The sequence below is a fragment of the Pleurodeles waltl genome, unplaced genomic scaffold (genome assembly GCF_031143425.1).
Source record: "Pleurodeles waltl isolate 20211129_DDA unplaced genomic scaffold, aPleWal1.hap1.20221129 scaffold_69, whole genome shotgun sequence".
NCBI lineage: Eukaryota > Metazoa > Chordata > Amphibia > Caudata > Salamandridae > Pleurodeles > Pleurodeles waltl.
In genome coordinates, this window is record NW_027150390.1 from 177,592 (window position 1) to 196,553 (window position 18,962).

At 47.0% G+C, this 18,962-nt stretch overlaps 8 non-coding genes across 8 annotated transcripts; all 8 read right to left on the bottom strand.

Moving 5' to 3' along the window:
- Nucleotides 1-1,474: 1,474 nt before the first annotated feature.
- TRNAG-UCC (transfer RNA glycine (anticodon UCC)) lies at nucleotides 1,475-1,546 on the bottom strand. The gene has a single exon. It is a non-coding gene; the product is annotated as a tRNA-Gly (tRNA).
- Nucleotides 1,547-4,648: 3,102 nt separating this feature from the next.
- TRNAG-UCC (transfer RNA glycine (anticodon UCC)) lies at nucleotides 4,649-4,720 on the bottom strand. Its single transcript has one exon. It is a non-coding gene; the product is annotated as a tRNA-Gly (tRNA).
- Nucleotides 4,721-6,253: 1,533 nt separating this feature from the next.
- On the bottom strand, nucleotides 6,254-6,325 carry TRNAG-UCC (transfer RNA glycine (anticodon UCC)). The gene has a single exon. It is a non-coding gene; the product is annotated as a tRNA-Gly (tRNA).
- Nucleotides 6,326-7,849: 1,524 nt separating this feature from the next.
- TRNAG-UCC (transfer RNA glycine (anticodon UCC)) lies at nucleotides 7,850-7,921 on the bottom strand. Its single transcript has one exon. It is a non-coding gene; the product is annotated as a tRNA-Gly (tRNA).
- Nucleotides 7,922-9,444: 1,523 nt separating this feature from the next.
- Nucleotides 9,445-9,516, bottom strand: TRNAG-UCC (transfer RNA glycine (anticodon UCC)). Its single transcript has one exon. It is a non-coding gene; the product is annotated as a tRNA-Gly (tRNA).
- A 3,102-nt stretch (nucleotides 9,517-12,618) lies between these two features.
- On the bottom strand, nucleotides 12,619-12,690 carry TRNAG-UCC (transfer RNA glycine (anticodon UCC)). Its single transcript has one exon. It is a non-coding gene; the product is annotated as a tRNA-Gly (tRNA).
- A 3,112-nt stretch (nucleotides 12,691-15,802) lies between these two features.
- On the bottom strand, nucleotides 15,803-15,874 carry TRNAG-UCC (transfer RNA glycine (anticodon UCC)). Its single transcript has one exon. It is a non-coding gene; the product is annotated as a tRNA-Gly (tRNA).
- A 1,533-nt stretch (nucleotides 15,875-17,407) lies between these two features.
- TRNAG-UCC (transfer RNA glycine (anticodon UCC)) lies at nucleotides 17,408-17,479 on the bottom strand. Its single transcript has one exon. It is a non-coding gene; the product is annotated as a tRNA-Gly (tRNA).
- Nucleotides 17,480-18,962: the final 1,483 nt, after the last annotated feature.

Genomic DNA, 18,962 nt, shown 5'->3' on the forward strand with positions numbered 1-18,962 from the left:
TCACAACCCTGAGTTCAATTACTATATTGCACCAGTATCAGAGGTATTTTTGGTTTACAGACCAACATGAAAATCAGGAAAAAAGTTCTTGCAAATGCTAAGGAACTGGAGATTGAAACCCATGCAAAAGCTGCGCAGAAAAGGAGAAAGGGAAAGCAGCAGTTCAAATCATTTAAATAAGCATATATTGGCAGCAAGGGAAAAACAGCAGGGTAGAGAAAGAAAACAGCTCCACGAAATTCACAGGAGATTGATAATAGCAGGACAAAAAAAGGGAATAATAGCGTTCCAAGCAGGCTCAGAAAGAAGTGCGAGGGTCCCATCTTTCGTTAATGGTCATAACTGTGCATCATTTCCTTTGAAGTGTAGGGTTGATTCTCTGACCATCTGTCTCCCTGACTTTGAGCAGAGACCGATAGTTGAGCAGTCTCTTCCCACAAAAAGCTGGCACAAGCCTGCTGTTTTCCGCTCTGGCAGCGTGGAAACGAGAGAGTGGTCCTCACAAGAAAAAAAAATCAATCCTTCGACCTCTGGGTTATGGGCCCAGCACGCTTCTGCTGCGCCACTCTGCTTCCTGTTCAAAATGCTGTGGTTATGCAGATCAGGAGCCTTCAGAGGAGTGGCATGGGATCGCTGGAGCTATTCTGGCAGGGCTCTCACCTCATTTGCCTAAGAATGTCACAAGGCATGCTGGGTGCAGAAAATCTTCGCCTTCCCCTCTCACAGTCAGTCATAGGGGAAAGTCAAGTCCCTCTCAGTCACTAGCCATGTCACGCCTTTGTCAAGACAGAAGCACCCCGACCCCCTCCTTCTCTGTGATCCTGCACTACCATGCTCAGGTTTTGGCCTTACCTGGGAGCCAGAGGTGCACCCGGTGAGGGCTTGCCCGGTATGAGCGTTTGGGAGCGTTCGGGACGTGAGTGGACTTAGGACTGGAAGTTCTGTCCATTCGAAGCAGCCAACCTTCCTGCTGCAGACAGGGGCTGTTCCCTTGGGTTTCTTTCACCTTGCTCTCGGATAAATTTGGTTGTATGCTGCAGTTGCCTGCGATGACTACAAGGTGGCGCTGCTTTCAGGTAAGAGCACAAATATGCAGAAAATGTTGGGGACTTTTGCCACATTTATCGGTGGTGGGTCTCGCACATTTTTTCCAGGGGAGAGATATTGACCTGAAACACTTTTTACTGCAGAGATGCTGCAGTTCTAAAGGCTGGTCGGGCAGAAGGGCTTAGCCGTTTCATTGCCTGCCCCCCTGCAGCCCATTTATTACCAGCAGTTGTGAGTGGTGACTGCTGTTTGTAAAATATAAAAATTTCAGGACATAGAAAGTCGCAGACGGGGCTTTTGGGATGCCTGCCTATGTCTTTGTTTATTATTTATCTAATAGCTGAGTAATCTGGTCAAGATATTTCTCTTTTTTTTAACATATTGCGTTAGAATAGCTACTGCTTTCTTAATGTATAAATATTAGCACTGCGTTGGCCGGGAATCGAACCCGGGTCAACTGCTTGGAAGGCAGCTACGCTCACCACTATACCACCAACGCTCCATGGCATATGTTTTTTTTAAGCTCTAGACATCACAACCCTGAGTTCAATTACTTTATTGCACCAGTATCAGAGGTATTTTTGGTTTATAGACCAACATGAAAATCAGGAAAAAAGTTCTTGCAACTGCTAAGGAACTGGAGATTGAAACCCATGCAAAAGCTGCGCAGAAAAGGAGAAAGGGAAAGCAGCAGTTCAAATCATTGAAATAAGCATATATTGGCAGCAAGGGAAAAACAGCAGGGTAGAGAAAGAAAACAGCTCCACGAAATTCACAGGAGATTGATAATAGCAGGACAAAAAAAGGGAATAATAGCGTTCCAAGCAGGCTCAGAAAGAAGTGCGAGGGTCCCATCTTTCGTTAATGGTCATAACTGTGCATCATTTCCTTTGAAGTGTAGGGTTGATTCTCTGACCATCTGTCTCCCTGACTTTGAGCAGAGACCGATAGTTGAGCAGTCTCTTCCCACAAAAAGCTGGCACAAGCCTGCTGTTTTCCGCTCTGGCAGCGTGGAAACGAGAGAGTGGTCCTCACAAGAAAAAAAAATCAATCCATCGACCTCTGGGTTATGGGCCCAGCACGCTTCTGCTGCGCCACTCTGCTTCCTGTTCAAAATGCTGTGGTTATGCAGATCAGGAGCCTTCAGAGGAGTGGCATGGGATCGCTGGAGCTATTCTGGCAGGGCTCTCACCTCATTTGCCTAAGAATGTCACAAGGCATGCTGGGTGCAGAAAATCTTCGCCTTCCCCTCTCACAGTCAGTCATAGGGGAAAGTCAAGTCCCTCTCAGTCACTAGCCATGTCACGCCTTTGTCAAGACAGAAGCACCCCCACCCGCTCCTTCTCTGTGATCCTGCGCTACCATGCTCAGGTTTTGGCCTTACCTGGGAGACAGAGGTGCACCCGGTGAGGGCGAGCGTTTGGGAGCGTTCGGGACGTGAGTGGACTTAGGACTGGAAGTTCTGTCCATTCGAAGCAGCCAACCTTCCTGCTGCAGACAGGGGCTGTTCCCTTGGGTTTCTTTCACCTTGCTCTCGGATAAATTTGGTTGTATGCTGCAGTTGCCTGCGATGACTACAAGGTGGCGCTGCTTTCAGGTAAGAGCACAAATATGCAGAAAATGTTGGGGACTTTTGCCACATTTATCGGTGGTGGGTCTCGCACATTTTTTCCAGGGGAGAGATATTGACCTGAAACACTTTTTACTGCAGAGATGCTGCAGTTCTAAAGGCTGGTCGGGCAGAAGGGCTTAGCCGTTTCATTGCCTGCCCCCCTGCAGCCCATTTATTACCAGCAGTTGTGAGTGGTGACTGCTGTTTGTAAAATATAAAAATTTCAGGACATAGAAAGTCGCAGACGGGGCTTTTGGGATGCCTGCCTATGTCTTTGTTTATTATTTATCTAATAGCTGAGTAATCTGGTCAAGATATTTCTCTTTTTTTTAACATATTGCGTTAGAATAGCTACTGCTTTCTTAATGTATAAATATTAGCACTGCGTTGGCCGGGAATCGAACCCAGGTCAACTGCTTGGAAGGCAGCTTTGCTCACCACTATACCACCAACACTCCATGGCATATGTTTTTTTTTAAGCTCTAGACATCACAACCCTGAGTTCAATTAATATATTGCACCAGTATCAGAGGTATTTTTGGTTTACAGACCAACATGAAAATCAGGAAAAAAGTTCTTGCAACTGCTAAGGAACTGGAGATTGTAACCCATGCAAAAGCTGCGCAGAAAAGGAGAAAGGGAAAGCAGCAGTTCAAATCATTGAAATAAGCATATATTGGCAGCAAGGGAAAAACAGCAGGGTAGAGAAAGAAAACAGCTCCACGAAATTCACAGGAGATTGATAATAGCAGGACAAAAAAAGGGAACAATAGCGTTCCAAGCAGGCTCAGAAAGAAGTGCGAGGGTCCCATCTTTCGTTAATGGTCATAACTGTGCATCATTTCCTTTGAAGTGTAGGGTTGATTCTCTGACCATCTGTCTCCCTGACTTTGTGCAGAGACCGATAGTTGAGCAGTCTCTTCCCACAAAAAGCTGGCACAAGCCTGCTGTTTTCCGCTCTGGCAGCGTGGAAACGAGAGAGTGGTCCTCACAAGAAAAAAAAATCAATCCATGCTAGCAGAGGATGGTTTCGATCCATCGACCTCTGGGTTATGGGCCCAGCACGCTTCCGCTGCGCCACTCTGCTTCCTGTTCAAAATGCTGTGGTTATGCAGATCAGGAGCCTTCAGAGGAGTGGCATGGGATCGCTGGAGCTATTCTGGCAGGGCTCTCACCTCATTTGCCTAAGAATGTCACAAGGCATGCTGGGTGCAGAAAATCTTCGCCTTCCCCTCTCACAGTCAGTCATAGGGGAAAGTCAAGGCCCTCTCAGTCACTAGACATGTCACGCCTTTGTCAAGACAGAAGCACCCCCACCCGCTCCTTCTCTGTGATCCTGCGCTACCATGCTCAGGTTTTGGCCTTACCTGGGAGCCAGAGGTGCACCCGGTGAGGGCTTGCCCGGTATGAGCGTTTGGGAGCGTTCGGGACGTGAGTGGACTTAGGACTGGAAGTTCTGTCCATTCAAAGCAGCCAACCTTCCTGCTGCAGACAGGGGCTGTTCCCTTGGGTTTCTTTCACCTTGCTCTCGGATAAATTTGGTTGTATGCTGCAGTTGCCTGCGATGACTACAAGGTGGCGCTGCTTTCAGGTAAGAGCACAAATATGCAGAAAATGTTGGGGACTTTTGCCACATTTATCGGTGGTGGGTCTCGCACATTTTTTCCAGGGGAGAGATATTGACCTGAAACACTTTTTACTGAAGAGATGCTGCAGTTCTAAAGGCTGGTCGGGCAGAAGGGTTTAGCCGTTTCATTGCCTGCCCCCCTGCAGCCCATTTATTACCAGAAGTTGTGAGTGGTGACTGCTGTTTGTAAAATATAAAAATTTCAGGACATAGAAAGTCGCAGACGGGGCTTTTGGGTTGCCTGCCTATGTCTTTGTTTATTATTTATCTAATAGCTGAGTAATCTGGTCAAGATATTTCTCTTTTTTTTAACATATTGCGTTAGAATAGCTACTGCTTTCTTAATGTATAAATATTAGCACTGCGTTGGCCGGGAATCGAACCCGGGTCAACTGCTTGGAAGGCAGCTATGCTCACCACTATACCACCAACGCTCCATGGCATATGTTTTTTTTAAGCTCTAGACATCACAACCCTGAGTTCAATTACTATATTGCACCAGTATCAGAGGTATTTTTGGTTTACAGACCAACATGAAAATCAGGAAAAAAGTTCTTGCAAATGCTAAGGAACTGGAGATTGAAACCCATGCAAAAGCTGCGCAGAAAAGGAGAAAGGGAAAGCAGCAGTTCAAATCATTTAAATAAGCATATATTGGCAGCAAGGGAAAAACAGCAGGGTAGAGAAAGAAAACAGCTCCACGAAATTCACAGGAGATTGATAATAGCAGGACAAAAAAAGGGAATAATAGCGTTCCAAGCAGGCTCAGAAAGAAGTGCGAGGGTCCCATCTTTCGTTAATGGTCATAACTGTGCATCATTTCCTTTGAAGTGTAGGGTTGATTCTCTGACCATCTGTCTCCCTGACTTTGAGCAGAGACCGATAGTTGAGCAGTCTCTTCCCACAAAAAGCTGGCACAAGCCTGCTGTTTTCCGCTCTGGCAGCGTGGAAACGAGAGAGTGGTCCTCACAAGAAAAAAAAATCAATCCATGCTAGCAGAGGATGGTTTCGATCCATCGACCTCTGGGTTATGAGCCCAGCACGCTTCCGCTGCGCCACTCTGCTTCCTGTTCAAAATGCTGTGGTTATGCAGATCAGGAGCCTTCAGAGGAGTGGCATGGGATCGCTGGAGCTATTCTGGCAGGGCTCTCACCTCATTTGCCTAAGAATGTCACAAGGCATGCTGGGTGCAGAAAATCTTCGCCTTCCCCTCTCACAGTCAGTCATAGGGGAAAGTCAAGGCCCTCTCAGTCACTAGACATGTCACGCCTTTGTCAAGACAGAAGCAACCCCACCCGCTCCTTCTCTGTGATCCTGCGCTACCATGCTCAGGTTTTGGCCTTACCTGGGAGCCAGAGGTGCACCCAGTGAGGGCTTGCCCGGTATGAGCGTTTGGGAGCGTTCTGGACGTGAGTGGACTTAGGACTGGAAGTTCTGTCCATTCAAAGCAGCCAACCTTCCTGCTGCAGACAGGGGCTGTTCCCTTGGGTTTCTCTCACCTTGCTCTCGGATAAATTTGGTTGTATGCTGCAGTTGCCTGCAATGACTACAAGGTGGCGCTGCTTTCAGGTAAGAGCACAAATATGCAGAAAATGTTGGGGACTTTTGCCACATTTATCGGCGGTGGGTCTCGCACATTTTTTCCAGGGGAGAGATATTGACCTGAAACACTTTTTACTGCAGAGATGCTGCAGTTCTAAAGGCTGGTCGGGCAGAAGGGCTTAGCCGTTTCATTGCCTGCCCCCCTGCAGCCCATTTATTACCAGCAGTTGTGAGTGGTGACTGCTGTTTGTAAAATATAAAAATTTCAGGACATAGAAAGTCGCAGACGGGGCTTTTGGGATGCCTGCCTATGTCTTTGTGTATTATTTATCTAATAGCTGAGTAATCTGGTCAAGATATTTCTCTTTTTTTTAACATATTGCGTTAGAATAGCTACTGCTTTCTTAATGTATAAATATTAGCACTGCGTTGGCCGGGAATCGAACCCGGGTCAACTGCTTGGAAGGCAGCTATGCTCACCACTATACCACCAACGCTCCATGGCATATGTTTTTTTTAAGCTCTAGACATCACAAACCTGAGTTCAATTACTATATTGCACCAGTATCAGAGGTATTTTTGGTTTACAGACCAACATGAAAATCAGGAAAAAAGTTCTTGCAACTGCTAAGGAACTGGAGATTGAAACCCATGCAAAAGCTGCGCAGAAAAGGAGAAAGGGAAAGCAGCAGTTCAAATCATTGAAATAAGCATATATTGGCAGCAAGGGAAAAACAGCAGGGTAGAGAAAGAAAACAGCTCCACGAAATTCACAGGAGATTGATAATAGCAGGACAAAAAAAGGGAATAATAGCGTTCCAAGCAGGCTCAGAAAGAAGTGCGAGGGTCCCATCTTTCGTTAATGGTCATAACTGTGCATCATTTCCTTTGAAGTGTAGGGTTGATTCTCTGACCATCTGTCTCCCTGACTTTGAGCAGAGACCGATAGTTGAGCAGTCTCTTCCCACAAAAAGCTGGCACAAGCCTGCTGTTTTCCGCTCTGGCAGCGTGGAAACGAGAGAGTGGTCCTCACAAGAAAAAAAAAATCAATCCATGCTAGCAGAGAATGGTTTCGATCCATCGACCTCTGGGTTATGGGCCCAGCACGCTTCCGCTGCGCCACTCTGCTTCCTGTTCAAAATGCTGTGGTTATGCAGATCAGGAGCCTTCAGAGGAGTGGCATGGGATCGCTGGAGCTATTCTGGCAGGGCTCTCACCTCATTTGCCTAAGAATGTCACAAGGCATGCTGGGTGCAGAAAATCTTCGCCTTCCCCTCTCACAGTCAGTCATAGGGGAAAGTCAAGTCCCTCTCAGTCACTAGCCATGTCACGCCTTTGTCAAGACAGAAGCACCCCCACCCGCTCCTTCTCTGTGATCCTGCGCTACCATGCTCAGGTTTTGGCCTTACCTGGGAGCCAGAGGTGCACCCGGTGAGGGCTTGCCCGGTATGAGCGTTCGGGACGTGAGTGGACTTAGGACTGGAAGTTCTGTCCATTCGAAGCAGCCAACCTTCCTGCTGCAGACAGGGGCTGTTCCCTTGGGTTTCTTTCACCTTGCTCTCGGATAAATTTGGTTGTATGCTGCAGTTGCCTGAGATGACTACAAGGTGGCGCTGCTTTCAGGTAAGAGCACAAATATGCAGAAAATGTTGGGGACTTTTGCCACATTTATCGGTGGTGGGTCTCGCACATTTTTTCCAGGGGAGAGATATTGACCTGAAACACTTTTTACTGCAGAGATGCTGCAGTTCTAAAGGCTGGTCGGGCAGAAGGGCTTAGCCGTTACATTGCCTGCCCCCCTGCAGCCCATTTATTACCAGCAGTTGTGAGTGGTGACTGCTGTTTGTAAAATATAAAAATTTCAGGACATAGAAAGTCGCAGACGGGGCTTTTGGGATGCCTGCTTAAGTCTTTGTTTATTATTTATCTAATAGCTGAGTAATCTGGTCAAGATATTTCTCTATTTTTTAACATATTGCGTTAGAATAGCTACTGCTTTCTTAATGTATAAATGTTAGCACTGCGTTGGCCGGGAATCGAACCCGGGTCAACTGCTTGGAAGGCAGCTATACTCACCACTATACCACCAACGCTCCATGGCATATGTTTTTTTTAAGCTCTAGACATCACAACCCTGAGTTCAATTACTATATTGTACCAGTATCAGAGGTATTTTTGGTTTACAGACCAACATGAAAATCAGGAAAAAAGTTCTTGCAACTGCTAAGGAACTGGAGATTGTAACCCATGCAAAAGCTGCGCAGAAAAGGAGAAAGGGAAAGCAGCAGTTCAAATCATTGAAATAAGCATATATTGGCAGCAAGGGAAAAACAGCAGGGTAGAGAAAGAAAACAGCTCCACGAAATTCACAGGAGATTGATAATAGCAGGACAAAAAAAGGGAACAATAGCGTTCCAAGCAGGCTCAGAAAGAAGTGCGAGGGTCCCATCTTTCGTTAATGGTCATAACTGTGCATCATTTCCTTTGAAGTGTAGGGTTGATTCTCTGACCATCTGTCTCCCTGACTTTGATCAGAGACCGATAGTTGAGCAGTCTCTTCCCACAAAAAGCTGGCACAAGCCTGCTGTTTTCCGCTCTGGCAGCGTGGAAACGAGAGAGTGGTCCTCACAAGAAAAAAAAAACAATCCATGCTAGCAGAGGATGGTTTCGATCCATCGACCTCTGGGTTATGGGCCCAGCACGCTTCCGCTGCGCCACTTTGCTTCCTGTTCAAAATGCTGTGGTTATGCAGATCAGGAGCCTTCAGAGGAGTGGCATGGGATCGCTGGAGCTATTCTGGCAGGGCTCTCACCTCATTTGCCTAAGAATGTCACAAGGCATGCTGGGTGCAGAAAATCTTCGCCTTCCCCTCTCACAGTCAGTCATAGGGGAAAGTCAAGTCCCTCTCAGTCACTAGCCATGTCACGCCTTTGTCAGGACAGAAGCACCCCCACCCGCTCCTTCTCTGTGATCCTGCGCTACCATGCTCAGGTTTTGGCCTTACCTGGGAGCCAGAGCTGCACCCGGTGAGGGCTTGCCCGGTATGAGCGTTCGGGACGTGAGTGGACTTAGGACGGGAAGTTCTGTCCATTCGAAGCAGCCAACCTTCCTGCTGCAGACAGGGGCTGTTCCCTTGGGTTTGTTTCACCTTGCTCTCGGATAAATTTGGTTGTATGCTGCAGTTGCCTGCGATGACTACAAGGTGGCGCTGCTTTCAGGTAAGAGCACAAATATGCAGAAAATGTTGGGGACTTTTGCCACATTTATCGGTGGTGGGTCTCGCACATTTTTTCCAGGGGAGAGATATTGACCTGAAACACTTTTTACTGCAGAGATGCTGCAGTTCTAAAGGCTGGTCGGGCAGAAGGGCTTAGCCATTTCATAGCCTGCCCCCCTGCAGCCCATTTATTATCAGCAGTTGTGAGTGGTGACTGCTGTTTGTAAAATATAAAAATTTCAGGACATAGAAAGTCGCAGACGGGGCTTTTGGGATGCCTGCCTATGTCTTTGTTTATTATTTATCTAATAGCTGAGTAATCTGGTCAAGATATTTCTCTTTTTTTTAACATATTGCGTTAGAATAGCTACTGCTTTCTTAATGTATAAATATTAGCACTGCGTTGGCCGGGAATCGAACCCGGGTCAACTGCTTGGAAGGCAGCTATGCTCACCACTATACCACCAACGCTCCATGGCATATGTTTTTTTTAAGCTCTAGACATCACAACCCTGATTTCAATTACTTTATTGCACCAGTATCAGAGGTATTTTTGGTTTACAGACCAACATGAAAATCAGGAAAAAAGTTCTTGCAACTGCTAAGGAACTGGAGATTGAAACCCATGCAAAAGCTGCGCAGAAAAGGAGAAAGGGAAAGCAGCAGTTCAAATCATTGAAATAAGCATATATTGGCAGCAAGGGAAAAACAGCAGGGTAGAGAAAGAAAACAGCTCCACGAAATTCACAGGAGATTGATAATAGCAGGACAAAAAAAGGGAATAATAGCGTTCCAAGCAGGCTCAGAAAGAAGTGCGAGGGTCCCATCTTTCGTTAATGGTCATAACTGTGCATCATTTCCTTTGAAGTGTAGGGTTGATTCTCTGTACATCTGTCTCGCTGACTTTGAGCAGAGACCGATAGTTGAGCAGTCTCTTCCCACAAAAAGCTGGCACAAGCCTGCTGTTTTCCGCTCTGGCAGCGTGGAAACGAGAGAGTGGTCCTCACAAGAAAAAAAAATCAATCCTTCGACCTCTGGGTTATGGGCCCAGCACGCTTCTGCTGCGCCACTCTGCTTCCTGTTCAAAATGCTGTGGTTATGCAGATCAGGAGCCTTCAGAGGAGTGGCATGGGATCGCTGGAGCTATTCTGGCAGGGCTCTCACCTCATTTGCCTAAGAATGTCACAAGGCATGCTGGGTGCAGAAAATCTTCGCCTTCCCCTCTCACAGTCAGTCATAGGGGAAAGTCAAGTCCCTCTCAGTCACTAGCCATGTCACGCCTTTGTCAAGACAGAAGCACCCCGACCCCCTCCTTCTCTGTGATCCTGCACTACCATGCTCAGGTTTTGGCCTTACCTGGGAGCCAGAGGTGCACCCGGTGAGGGCTTGCCCGGTATGAGCGTTTGGGAGCGTTCGGGACGTGAGTGGACTTAGGACTGGAAGTTCTGTCCATTCGAAGCAGCCAACCTTCCTGCTGCAGACAGGGGTTGTTCCCTTGGGTTTCTCTCACCTTGCTCTCGGATAAATTTGGTTGTATGCTGCAGTTGCCTGCGATGACTACAAGGTGGCGCTGCTTTCAGGTAAGAGCACAAATATGCAGAAAATGTTGGGGACTTTTGCCACATTTATCGGCGGTGGGTCTCGCACATTTTTTCCAGGGGAGAGATATTGACCTGAAACACTTTTTACTGCAGAGATGCTGCAGTTCTAAAGGCTGGTCGGGCAGAAGGGCTTAGCCATTTCATTGCCTGCCCCCCTGCAGCCCATTTATTACCAGCAGTTGTGAGTGGTGACTGCTGTTTGTAAAATATAAAAATTTCAGGACATAGAAAGTCGCAGACGGGGCTTTTGGGATGCCTGCCTATGTCTTTGTTTATTATTTATCTAATAGCTGAGTAATCTGGTCAAGATATTTCTCTTTTTTTTAACATATTGCGTTAGAATAGCTACTGCTTTCTTAATGTATAAATATTAGCACTGCGTTGGCCGGGAATCGAACCCGGGTCAACTGCTTGGAAGGCAGCTTTGCTCACCACTATACCACCAACACTCCATGGCATATGTTTTTTTTAAGCTCTAGACATCACAACCCTGAGTTCAATGACTATATTGCACCAGTATCAGAGGTATTTTTGGTTTACAGACCAACATGAAAATCAGGAAAAAAGTTCTTGCAACTGCTAAGGAACTGGAGATTGAAACCCATGCAAAAGCTGCGCAGAAAAGGAGAAAGGGAAAGCAGCAGTTCAAATCATTGAAATAAGCATATATTGGCAGCAAGGGAAAAACAGCAGGGTAGAGAAAGAAAACAGCTCCACGAAATTCACAGGAGATTGATAATAGCAGGACAAAAAAAGGGAATAATAGCGTTCCAAGCAGGCTCAGAAAGAAGTGTGAGGGTCCCATCTTTCGTTAATGGTCATAACTGTGCATCATTTCCTTTGAAGTGTAGGGTTGATTCTCTGACCATCTGTCTCCCTGACTTTGTGCAGAGACCGATAGTTGAGCAGTCTCTTCCCACAAAAAGCTGGCACAAGCCTGCTGTTTTCCGCTCTGGCAGCGTGGAAACGAGAGAGTGGTCCTCACAAGAAAAAAAAATCAATCCATGCTAGCAGAGTATGGTTTCGATCCATCGACCTCTGGGTTATGGGCCCAGCACGCTTCCGCTGCGCCACTCTGCTTCCTGTTCAAAATGCTGTGGTTATGCAGATCAGGAGCCTTCAGAGGAGTGGCATGGGATCGCTGGAGCTATTCTGGCAGGGCTCTCACCTCATTTGCCTAAGAATGTCACAAGGCATGCTGGGTGCAGAAAATCTTCGCCTTCCCCTCTCACAGTCAGTCATAGGGGAAAGTCAAGTCCCTCTCAGTCACTAGCCATGTCACGCCTTTGTCAAGACAGAAGCACCTCCACCCGCTCCTTCTCTGTGATCCTGCGCTACCATGCTCAGGTTTTGGCCTTACCTGGGAGCCAGAGCTGCACCCGGTGACGGCTTGCCCGGTATGAGCGTTCGGGACGTGAGTGGACTTAGGAATGGAAGTTCTGTCCATTCGAAGCAGCCAACCTTCCTGCTGCAGACAGGGGCTGTTCCCTTGGGTTTCTTTCACCTTGCTCTCGGATAAATTTGGTTGTATGCTGCAGTTGCCTGCGATGACTACAAGGTGGCGCTGCTTTCAGGTAAGAGCACAAATATGCAGAAAATGTTGGGGACTTTTGCCACATTTATCGGTGGTGGGTCTCGCACATTTTTTCCAGGGGAGAGATATTGACCTGAAACACTTTTTACTGCAGAGATGCTGCAGTTCTAAAGGCTGGTCGGGCAGAAGGGCTTAGCCGTTTCATTGCCTGCCCCCCTGCAGCCCATTTATTACCAGCAGTTGTGAGTGGTGACTGCTGTTTGTAAAATATAAAAATTTCAGGACATAGAAAGTGGCAGACGGGGCTTTTGGGATGCCTGCCTATGTCTTTGTTTATTATTTATCTAATAGCTGAGTAATCTGGTCAAGATATTTCTCTTTTTTTTAACATATTGCGTTAGAATAGCTACTGCTTTCTTAATGTATAAATATTAGCACTGCGTTGGCCGGGAATCAAACCCGGGTCAACTGCTTGGAAGGCAGCTATGCTCACCACTATACCACCAACGCTCCATGGCATATGTTTTTTTTAAGCTCTAGACATCACAACCCTGAGTTCAATTACTTTATTGCACCAGTATCAGAGGTATTTTTGGTTTATAGACCAACATGAAAATCAGGAAAAAAGTTCTTGCAACTGCTAAGGAACTGGAGATTGAAACCCATGCAAAAGCTGCGCAGAAAAGGAGAAAGGGAAAGCAGCAGTTCAAATCATTGAAATAAGCATATATTGGCAGCAAGGGAAAAACAGCAGGGTAGAGAAAGAAAACAGCTCCATGAAATTCACAGGAGATTGATAATAGCAGGACAAAAAAAGGGAATAATAGCGTTCCAAGCAGGCTCAGAAAGAAGTGCGAGGGTCCCATCTTTCGTTAATGGTCATAACTGTGCATCATTTCCTTTGAAGTGTAGGGTTGATTCTCTGACCATCTGTCTCCCTGACTTTGAGCAGAGACCGATAGTTGAGCAGTCTCTTCCCACAAAAAGCTGGCACAAGCCTGCTGTTTTCCGCTCTGGCAGCGTGGAAACGAGAGAGTGGTCCTCACAAGAAAAAAAAATCAATCCATCGACCTCTGGGTTATGGGCCCAGCACGCTTCTGCTGCGCCACTCTGCTTCCTGTTCAAAATGCTGTGGTTATGCAGATCAGGAGCCTTCAGAGGAGTGGCATGGGATCGCTGGAGCTATTCTGGCAGGGCTCTCACCTCATTTGCCTAAGAATGTCACAAGGCATGCTGGGTGCAGAAAATCTTCGCCTTCCCCTCTCACAGTCAGTCATAGGGGAAAGTCAAGTCCCTCTCAGTCACTAGCCATGTCACGCCTTTGTCAAGACAGAAGCACCCCCACCCGCTCCTTCTCTGTGATCCTGCGCTACCATGCTCAGGTTTTGGCCTTACCTGGGAGCCAGAGGTGCACCCGGTGAAGGCTTGCCCGGTATGAGCGTTTGGGAGCGTTCGGGACGTGAGTGGACTTAAGACTGGAAGTTCTGTCCATTCGAAGCAGCCAACCTTCCTGCTGCAGACAGGGGCTGTTCCCTTGGGTTTCTTTCACCTTGCTCTCGGATAAATTTGGTTGTATGCTGCAGTTGCCTGCGATGACTACAAGGTGGCGCTGCTTTCAGGTAAGAGCACAAATATGCAGAAAATGTTGGGGACTTTTGCCACATTTATCGGTGGTGGGTCTCGCACATTTTTTCCAGGGGAGAGATATTGACCTGAAACACTTTTTACTGCAGAGATGCTGCAGTTCTAAAGGCTGGTCGGGCAGAAGGGCTTAGCCGTTTCATTGCCTGCCCCCCTGCAGCCCATTTATTACCAGCAGTTGTGAGTGGTGACTGCTGTTTGTAAAATATAAAAATTTCAGGACATAGAAAGTCGCAGACGGGGCTTTTGGGATGCCTGCCTATGTCTTTGTTTATTATTTATCTAATAGCTGAGTAATCTGGTCAAGATATTTCACTTTTTTTAACATATTGCGTTAGAATAGCTACTGCTTTCTTAATGTATAAATATTAGCACTGCGTTGGCCGGGAATCGAACCCGGGTCAACTGCTTGGAAGGCAGCTTTGCTCACCACTATACCACCAACACTCCATGGCATATGTTTTTTTTTAAGCTCTAGACATCACAACCCTGAGTTCAATTACTATATTGCACCAGTATCAGAGGTATTTTTGGTTTACAGACCAACATGAAAATCAGGAAAAAAGTTCTTGCAACTGCTAAGGAACTGGAGATTGAAACCCATGCAAAAGCTGCGCAGAAAAGGAGAAAGGGAAAGCAGCAGTTCAAATCATTGAAATAAGCATATATTGGCAGCAAGGGAAAAACAGCAGGGTAGAGAAAGAAAACAGCTCCACGAAATTCACAGGAGATTGATAATAGCAGGACAAAAAAAGGGAATAATAGCGTTCCAAGCAGGCTCAGAAAGAAGTGCGAGGGTCCCATCTTTCGTTAATGGTCATAACTGTGCATCATTTCCTTTGAAGTGTAGGGTTGATTCTCTGACCATCTGTCTCCCTGACTTTGTGCAGAGACCGATAGTTGAGCAGTCTCTTCCCACAAAAAGCTGGCACAAGCCTGCTGTTTTCCGCTCTGGCAGCGTGGAAACGAGAGAGTGGTCCTCACAAGAAAAAAAAATCAATACATGCTAGCAGAGGATGGTTTCGATCCATCGACCTCTGGGTTATTTGCCCAGCACGCTTCCGCAGCGCCACTCTGCTTCCTGTTCAAAATGCTGTGGTTATGCAGATCAGGAGCCTTCAGAGGAGTGGCATGGGATCGCTGGAGCTATTCTGGCAGGGCTCTCACCTCATTTGCCTAAGAATGTCACAAGGCATGCTGGGTGCAGAAAATCTTCGCCTTCCCCTCTCACAGTCAGTCATAGGGGAAAGTCAAGGCCCTCTCAGTCACTAGACATGTCACGCCTTTGTCAAGACAGAAGCACCCCCACCCGCTCCTTGTCTGTGATCCTGCGCTACCATGCTCAGGTTTTGGCCTTACCTGGGAGCCAGAGGTGCACCCGGTGAGGGCTTGCCTGGTATGAGCGTTTGGGAGCGTTCGGGACGTGAGTGGACTTAAGACTGGAAGTTCTGTCCATTCGAAGCAGCCAACCTTCCTGCTGCAGACAGGGGCTGTTCCCTTGGGTTTCTTTCACCTTGCTCTCGGATAAATTTGGTTGTATGCTGCAGTTGCCTGCGATGACTACAAGGTGGCGCTGCTTTCAGGTAAGAGCACAAATATGCAGAAAATGTTGGGGACTTTTGCCACATTTATCGGTGGTGGGTCTCGCACATTTTTTCCAGGGGAGAGATATTGACCTGAAACACTTTTTACTGCAGAGATGCTGCAGTTCTAAAGGCTGGTCGGGCAGAAGGGCTTAGCCGTTTCATTGCCTGCCCCCCTGCAGCCCATTTATTACCAGCAGTTGTGAGTGGTGACTGCTGTTTGTAAAATATAAAAATTTCAGGACATAGAAAGTCGCAGACTGGGCTTTTGGGATGCCTGCCTATGTCTTTGTTTATTATTTATCTAATAGCTGAGTAATCTGGTCAAGATATTTCTCTTTTTTTTAACATATTGCGTTAGAATAGCTACTGCTTTCTTAATGTATAAATATTAGCACTGCGTTGGCCGGGAATCGAACCCGGGTCAACTGCTTGGAAGGCAGCTATGCTCACCACTATACCACCAACGCTCCATGGCATATGTTTTTTTTAAGCTCTAGACATCACAACCCTGAGTTCAATTACTATATTGCACCAGTATCAGAGGTATTTTTGGTTTACAGACCAACATGAAAATCATGAAAAAAGTTCTTGCAACTGCTAAGGAACTGGAGATTGAAACCCATGCAAAAGCTGCGCAGAAAAGGAGAAAGGGAAAGCAGCAGTTCAAATCATTGAAATAAGCATATATTGGCAGCAAGGGAAAAACAGCAGGGTAGAGAAAGAAAACAGCTCCACGAAATTCACAGGAGATTGATAATAGCAGGACAAAAAAAGGGAATAATAGCGTTCCAAGCAGGCTCAGAAAGAAGTGCGAGGGTCCCATCTTTCGTTAATGGTCATAACTGTGCATCATTTCCTTTGAAGTGTAGGGTTGATTCTCTGACCATCTGTCTCCCTGACTTTGAGCAGAGACCGATAGTTGAGCAGTCTCTTCCCACAAAAAGCTGGCACAAGCCTGCTGTTTTCCGCTCTGGCAGCGTGGAAACGAGAGAGTGGTCCTCACAAGAAAAAAAAATCAATCCATGCTAGCAGAGGATGGTTTCGATCCATCGACCTCTGGGTTATGAGCCCAGCACGCTTCCGCGGCGCCACTCTGCTTCCTGTTCAAAATGCTGTGGTTATGCAGATCAGGAGCCTTCAGAGGAGTGGCATGGGATCGCTGGAGCTATTCTGGCAGGGCTCTCACCTCATTTGCCTAAGAATGTCACAAGGCATGCTGGGTGCAGAAAATCTTCGCCTTCCCTTCTCACAGTCAGTCATAGGGGAAAGTCAAGGCCCTCTCAGTCACTAGACATGTCACGCCTTTGTCAAGACAGAAGCAACCCCACCCGCTCCTTCTCTGTGATCCTGCGCTACCATGCTCAGGTTTTGGCCTTACCTGGGAGCCAGAGGTGCACCCAGTGAGGGCTTGCCCGGTATGAGAGTTTGGGAGCGTTCGGGACGTGAGTGGACTTAAGACTGGAAGTTCTGTCCATTCGAAGCAGCCAACCTTCCTGCTGCAGACAGGGGCTGTTCCCTTGGGTTTCTTTCACCTTGCTCTCGGATAAATTTGGTTGTATGCTGCAGTTGCCTGCGATGACTACAAGGTGGCGCTGCTTTCAGGTAAGAGCACAAATATGCAGAAAATGTTGGGGACTTTTGCCACATTTATCGGTGGTGGGTCTCGCACATTTTTTCCAGGGGAGAGATATTGACCTGAAACACTTTTTACTGCAGAGATGCTGCAGTTCTAAAGGCTGGTCGGGCAGAAGGGCTTAGCCGTTTCATTGCCTGCCCCCCTGCAGCCCATTTATTACCAGCAGTTGTGAGTGGTGACTGCTGTTTGTAAAATATAAAAATTTCAGGACATAGAAAGTCGCAGACGGGGCTTTTGGGATGCCTGCTTATGTCTTTGTTTATTATTTATCTAATAGCTGAGTAATCTGGTCAAGATATGTCTCTTTTTTTTAACATATTGCGTTAGAATAGCTACTGCTTTCTTAATGTATAAATGTTAGCACTGCGTTGGCCGGGAATCGAACCCGGGTCAACTGCTTGGAAGGCAGCTATGCTCACCACTATACCACCAACGCTCCATGGCATATGTTTTTTTTAAGCTCTAGACATCACAACCCTGAGTTCAATTACTATATTGCACCAGTATCAGAGGTATTTTTGGTTTACAGACCAACATGAAAATCAGGAAAAAAGTTCTTGCAACTGCTAAGGAACTGGAGATTGTAACCCATGCAAAAGCTGCGCAGAAAAGGAGAAAGGGAAAGCAGCAGTTCAAATCATTGAAATAAGCATATATTGGCAGCAAGGGAAAAACAGCAGGGTAGAGAAAGAAAACAGCTCCACGAAATTCACAGGAGATTGATAATAGCAGGACAAAAAAAGGGAACAATAGCGTTCCAAGCAGGCTCAGAAAGAAGTGCGAGGGTCCCATCTTTCGTTAATGGTCATAACTGTGCATCATTTCCTTTGAAGTGTAGGGTTGATTCTCTGACCATCTGTCTCCCTGACTTTGATCAGAGACCGATAGTTGAGCAGTCTCTTCCCACAAAAAGCTGGCACAAGCCTGCTGTTTTCCGCTCTGGCAGCGTGGAAACGAGAGAGTGGTCCTCACAAGAAAAAAAAAAATCAATCCATGCTAGCAGAGGATGGTTTAGATCCATCAACCTCTGGGTTATGGGCCCAGCACGCTTCCGCTGCGCCACTTTGCTTCCTGTTCAAAATGCTGTGGTTATGCAGATCAGGAGCCTTCAGAGGAGTGGCATGGGATCGCTGGAGCTATTCTTGCAGGGCTCTCACCTCATTTGCCTAAGAATGTCACAAGGCATGCTGGGTGCAGAAAATCTTCGCCTTCCCCTCTCACAGTCAGTCATAGGGGAAAGTCAAGTCCCTCTCAGTCACTAGCCATGTCACGCCTTTGTCAAGACAGAAGCACCCCCACCCGCTCCTTCTCTGTGATCCTGCGCTACCATGCTCAGGTTTTGGCCTTACCTGGGAGCCAGAGGTGCACCCGGTGAGGGCTTGCCTGGTATGAGCGTTTGGGAGCGTTCGGGAAGTGAGTGGACTTAGGACTGGAAGTTCTGTCCATTCGAAGCAGCCAACCTTCCTGCTGCAGACAGGGGCTGTTCCCTTGGGTTTCTTTCACCTTGCTCTCGGATAAATTTGGTTGTATGCTGCAGTTGCCTGCGATGACTACAAGGTGGCGCTGCTTTCAGGAAAGAGCACAAATATGCAGAAAATGTTGGGGACTTTTGCCACATTTATCGGTGGTGGGTCTCGCACATTTTTTCCAGGGGAGAGATATTGACCTGAAACACTTTATACTGCAGAGATGCTGCAGTTCTAAAGGCTGGTCGGGCAGAAGGGCTTAGCCGTTTCATTGCCTGCCCCCCTGCAGCCCATTTATTACCAGCAGTTGTGAGTGGTGACTGCTGTTTGTAAAATATAAAAATTTCAGGACATAGAAAGTCGCAGACGGGGCTTTTGGGATGCCTGCCTCTGTCTTTGTTTATTATTTATCTAATAGCTGAGTAATCTGGTCAAGATATTTCTCTTTTTTTT